Source organism: Cibotium barometz, chromosome 39 (genome assembly GCF_041138505.1).
Source record: "Cibotium barometz isolate CiBa-2024 chromosome 39, ASM4113850v1, whole genome shotgun sequence".
NCBI classification, from domain to species: domain Eukaryota; kingdom Viridiplantae; phylum Streptophyta; class Polypodiopsida; order Cyatheales; family Cibotiaceae; genus Cibotium; species Cibotium barometz.
The window spans coordinates 41097737-41103534 of NC_141084.1; the positions used below are offsets into that span (position 1 = coordinate 41097737).

The 5798-nt window shown below is 39.0% G+C and overlaps 1 pseudogene across 1 annotated transcript in view; it reads right to left on the minus strand.

The window, feature by feature from the left end:
• Positions 1-4634: 4634 nt before the first annotated feature.
• Positions 4635-5798, minus strand: part of LOC147616096 (3-ketoacyl-CoA synthase 13 pseudogene) — a 1977-nt pseudogene continuing 813 nt past the window's right edge. The window contains exon 1 of the transcript XR_015262681.1: positions 4635-5798. This exon is cut by the window's right edge and continues 813 nt beyond it. The product of XR_015262681.1 is annotated as a 3-ketoacyl-CoA synthase 13 pseudogene (transcript).

Sequence of the window (5798 nt, forward strand, 5' to 3'; positions counted from 1 at the left end):
TCCTAAGAGACAACAAGGTCAAACTCAGGATATGGGAAGTTCCATAATGGAAGAAAGGTCTTTTTCCCAGAACACAATCCCCTAGAATTCAACTTCAGAAGTTCCACCCTTGAACAAAGAAGTTAAATGCTTGACTGTCAAGGATACGGACATCGCAATATGGATTGCCCAACTCCTTTTGGATCAAGGTTTTCAGGGCAGGGAAGTCAAGGACCAAGATTCTAGACTCCAACTCCTTCCTTCCAGAGTAATCAGGGTCCTTTCCATCAAGATCAGGGAAACCCCAAAGGTAGACCCTCTAACTAACCCTCAGTTTTAATGCAAAGTAATGCAAGACCCCAGTCTAAGAATTGGGAAAATCAAAGAGAGAAGTTCCCAAACCAACTGTCCACTTCCAAGGCAGTAATTTTGGAAGTGATAGAAGAAGAAAGAGATGAAAGAGATTATTCTCTAGCTACGAGATGAGGACATCTTGCGTTTTTTAAGTGGGATAGGATGTAAGATTCCTCCCTCCAGCTTTTGAGCAACAATAAGCTTTAGCTTGCTCCTTATAACTAATGCATTCTCTTTGAACATGGCTAAGCTACTCATCATGCTCAATACGTAATTTTTTAGCTTTGTCATGTTGGTTTCTAGCTTTAGTAGATGACTAGGCCCCTAAAGATATGCAGGACTTCCTACTGATGTTAGACTCTAGCCTGGCCCTTCAAAACCACCTCCTCTAAATCTGCTGCTCTAGATGTGTCATCTAGATTTCTGCTTATTAAGGCATCATGCCGACAATCGGCCCTCAATCAAAAATTTGAAATTCTCTATGTACGAGCATATAATTCTTCCAACTGCTACTTGATATGCAAGCTTTGTATGTGTTAACATTGCTAGCCATGAGCGTATAGACCTTGAGAACTTCAGTGGCATCCATTGCATCAATCTAGCTCTACAAGATCTAGCGTCTTGTGCTTGATTAGCTTTAGAGGTCGCTTTATATTGATTCATTTTATAAATAAATTTTGTGTTATAAGATTTTGACATTTTTATTCTAACTTGTGTATTTCTATTGAAAACCTAGGATTTCCTCTTGCATTCAGGCTCTATCTACATTAGATTTGGCTACATCTTCTTTAATCGCCTCCATAGTCTATTTCAAGGCTGTTCTGCTTCCAAGGCTACCACCTCGTTTCAAATTGTGGATAGTTTGGCTCTGGACTTTGTGAGCTTGGCTTTGGATAAATTTAAGGCATTCATGCAGCGCCTCTTTTTGAGCTATCAATGATGTAAATGCACTAGTTGCTTTTGTGGCATAGCTATAGATATACTTATAATTAGCCTACAGTAAAATAGTTTCTATTTCTTCCACTTCATCTGGAAGAAACATAGATGCTTCCTAGCACATCTAGAACCTCCGAAGTTGTCTGTAGTGGCTCTAGTCCTTTCCAACTTTGTGGATTCCCTAAGTTCCTCCACGTGTGCCTATAGCTCCACCTCCAGTTCCTTATGTGGGGTCTTTCTTTAGCTATCTCCTTATGGGACCCCTCCCCCATCTCCTTTTCCTATAACTTCTTCAATTTCCTCTAAAAGCAAGGTGCTCTTGAGGCACTTGTAGAGTAGGGGTTTGTACTATGGTGGATATCCCCTAATGTAGAAAAAGTTAATACTATCCAATTTTTATCTTTGAGTGGGGGCCTACACTCTTAATCTATGCTTGCATAGTAAGTAGTTGATTGAACAAGATATCAGCCATGCTATAGGCTTTCCTACATATGCATGTAAATACAGACCTAAAGTCCCCTTTGACATCTAGGTGAGCTTATGGGTGATGATAGCCATTTAAATAAGGAACCTAAAATGTAATCTATCCTAAGCTTCATTGTGATTGTTTAGCTTATACTCCTTGCCAGATTCTTTGGAGCTAAAGTAGAACTCCATATCTTCCTCTGTGGGGCTAATGGTACATCTACCGCTCCCTTTAAATGTAAATGAAAGACTTTGGCCACATAATCAACATTAAACAAGTGAGAACCCTGTGTGTGGCAATATTCACCACTCTATTCTTCTACACTTTGTGTAACTACTCCTGCACGTTCAGATTAATGGTTGTTAGGTTCCAAGGAAGGGAAGCTATTGAAAGACACAACACCCCAAGATATGGCTATGGCAGCCTACTATGACCTAAGGAGTTGATGTAGAATCCTAAGCTGAGGTGGATGATGCCTAAGTGCACTCATAATAATGAGAAGATGAATTGCTTAAGCTTTAGACTCAAGTTTAATTAGGTTACAAGATTGAGAGTTGTACTCATAGAAATACTTGAGAGCTTGCTTGATTTGATTGCTTGAAAGTGACCCTTTTATATGAGGTGGGTACATCTTGTCTTTGTTAGCTCATGTGGGAAAATTTCATGTGACAGCTTGGTGGACTTAGCTCACTTCCTACCTTCCTTGTACTGCATGGCACCATATCTCTCAACACCTCCCCTTGGTGCCATATTCTTAGGCGTGTAATTATGCTTTTTATCTTACTAACAAATTGTGCTAGTGACTCATTTAAATTTATTTCTAGCCCATAGAATTCAATTTTAAGATGAATTTCTTGTTTTTTTTTTTAGGTCCAAATATCAAGTTTAACTCTTCTCATGCATCTTTGGCATTATTCTTGTGAGATGAATGTGGTGAATGAGATAAGGCCCCAAATGTAACCCAATAAGTGATAATGCTTGCTTATCTTTCTTAATCCTCTCATCAGTTTTATTATTAGGTACATCTTGCTTAACCATCTGCCATAGCTTTTTGTGCATTAAAAGATATTTCATTTGTGTGACCCAAGTGTGAAATCCTTCCCTAGTAAACTTCTCAACATGACTTGTGTTTGTTACCATTTTTAGGTGATCTTACCTAGCTCTAGTGTCTTTTCCTCTTATAAATCTGACAATACAAATCAGATATGTGCAATGCAAGGATGTTAGAGTGATTTGAAGTGCAAATGATGGTTGCCCAAAACTAAAACAACCCTAATTGATAAGTTATAAGCTCAATTCTTACTAATTATTATTAATTGATTTTTAATAATAGTGATTAAGTACTTAATGCGATGATTAGCAAGGCTGAGGATGATTAAATTAAGCTCACCAATGACGTTTTTTAAGGGTTTTTTCCATAAGGACCATATTAGGAAGTTTGGAAGAATCACAATTTTCATTTTGCAAGATTTAAAAAAATGGAGGCACAACGATCTCTTTTAAGCTTTTGTCAAAACCAACTCATCTAACATATCATTGGAAAGCTCTTACTAAATCCACACTCTCGTATAGCTTTGGATTTGGTATGTTGAATATGATTTGATATGTTGAATATATATCAAAAAGTATATTGAAAATCAAATTCCCAAAGTAATGGGATTTCTCCAAACTCCCTAATATAGTCTTTCATAGCAATGTTATTCTTGATGAGGACAAGTGCCGTATGTGAAAGGAATTAGCTCAAAAACCCTAAAATCAGACAAATTTACATCGAATCTAGCACGATTGATTTTTTACAAATTTCACCTCACTTTGTTAATGAAAATTTTTAAGATTCAAGTTGTAGGATACTTGTGCTATAGGTAACACACCCTAAAGAGAGTTTGCCCTAATTTGATACTGCACAAAAGAAAAACGGCCTTGAAGACCAACTCAGACTACATCATGAAATTCACGACATGGAGAGTGAAATCGATAATTTTCTTTGGTGAGCTTGGTTGCCTAGAAGGAAAGAACAAGTGGCGAAGAGAGCTTGGCTAATGGTTAAGAGATGGAGGAGAAATAAGCTTTGTAAGTTGTAGCCACAAAGAGAATGAAAGAATTAAGATTGTAATTAGTAAGCTTAATGATAAAATTAGACTAATGAGAGATGACAACTAAGCTATTGAGGTATTCGAAGAAGCTCAAAGGGAGAAAGGAAAAGCTCTGATACGATATTGAGAAATACAACACCTCAAGCTATGGCTATAGAAGCTATGACCTAAGAAGTAGATACAAAACCCTAAGCTAAGATAGGTGATGCCTAAGTGCACTCATAACGATAAGAAGATGAACTGATTAAGCTTTAGACTCAAGTTCAATTAGGTTAAAGATTGATACTTGTACTTATAAAAAGACTTGACAACCTTCTTCAATTCCTGTAATGGTAGTCCCCCAATCCAACATCCCCCCAATGCATGTCACTTAGCAAGCCACCTTTGCATGCCTACAATTAAAAGCTCAATTGGGACTCACACCCATTTATGAGCCAACCCTCTAATTAAGAGCCCTTTCTAAGACATTTCACCCTTCAATAAAAGAGAATAAAAATATTTACCCTTATGCTCAACTTCAAAATTTCCTTCAATATGCCCTTACCAAATAAAAACAAAGATGAGTGGGTGAAATTTCTACCTTAAATCGAAATAAGGGGTTAACTTACTTAATCCAACAATAGCACGTTGTCCGCACTCTGTAAACGAGAGGAGAGAGATTATCAAGCTTAGAAGTTTGAAGGTCAGCGAAGGAAAAAGCCACAATCTACTCGTAATAATAACTCATTAACTCTCCCATTGGCCACAGTGCACGATTCCAAAATTGGTCTCACGGCTAATGCAATTGATTATGGGAAGCAATATTCAGATCTTAAATTGCCTTAATTAAGTCGATTAAAGTCCAATGGGATGCATAATCCAACCCCAACTTGCCCCCATTTGGTTAGTTCCTCCAATCCGGCATTGAATCTTTCAATGCCTTATTTTACATATAATAAGAAAGTTGGCCAAGCCTTAAATACCTTAATTGGGTTTAATCTTTGTCTCACTGTTGGCTTGCTCTTTGACCTCTTGATGTTGCTTGGATTTCTCCTCTTGCTCTTTAATCTCATGCTCCCAGACCTTGATGCTATTGTAGTACCTGTTTGAGGGCAGTATAGTGTCTGGAATCTCGACGGGATATCGGTGAATGCACTCTAGCCATGGGTTGCAGCCAGGCCTAGGCTTCACGTCTCTCATAACCCTCCACACCACACTATTGCACTTGAAACCAGACCCCAAAGCCACTTGCCACACCTTGTCACCTTTCTTCAGCCTCTCCTTGGCTTCACAGTAAGCCATGGCATACCACAGCCCACTGCTAGATGTGTTGCCAAATCTATGCAATGTCATCCTTGCAGGCTCCAAGTCATAATCAGTTAACCCTAGGCTCTTGCCAATTCCATCTATGACTGCCCTACCCCCTGGATGGATGCAAAAATGAGTAAAAGCCCTCTTAAAATTGGGCATGTAGGGCTCCACTTCCTGCTTGAAAACAGTTCTTTTCATAGCATTTCCCACCACTTTGAGCAGCTCAGTGAAGGGCATGGCATAAGGGACCAGCTTTAAGATGCTGATGGTAAGAGCTTGCGATGCAACATCAAGTAGCTTGACACTCAATGAGGTCCCGACTATCCCGTCCTCGTCCTCTCTGGTTACAATCACATTGTAGGACTTGTCACTTGCAGCTGTGGTGGTTCTCACTGATTGCACAAGCTCAAACTTTGAATGCTTCATGTCTCTCCTCTTGTTTGATAAGAGCAAAGCGTAGGAGCCGCACCGGAAGAGGCAATTGGGCACAAGCATAGACCTATCATTACCATAATACCAATTCAATGTGATGTTCTCAGTGCCCACAATCACAACATACTTGTCTTTATGGACCCTTAAGATGTCTTTGGCGAGATCAACAGCTACCATTCCAGCAGCACACCCCATACCTGATATATTATAGCTCTTGACATCCTCTCTCATCTTGTAGTGATTGACTA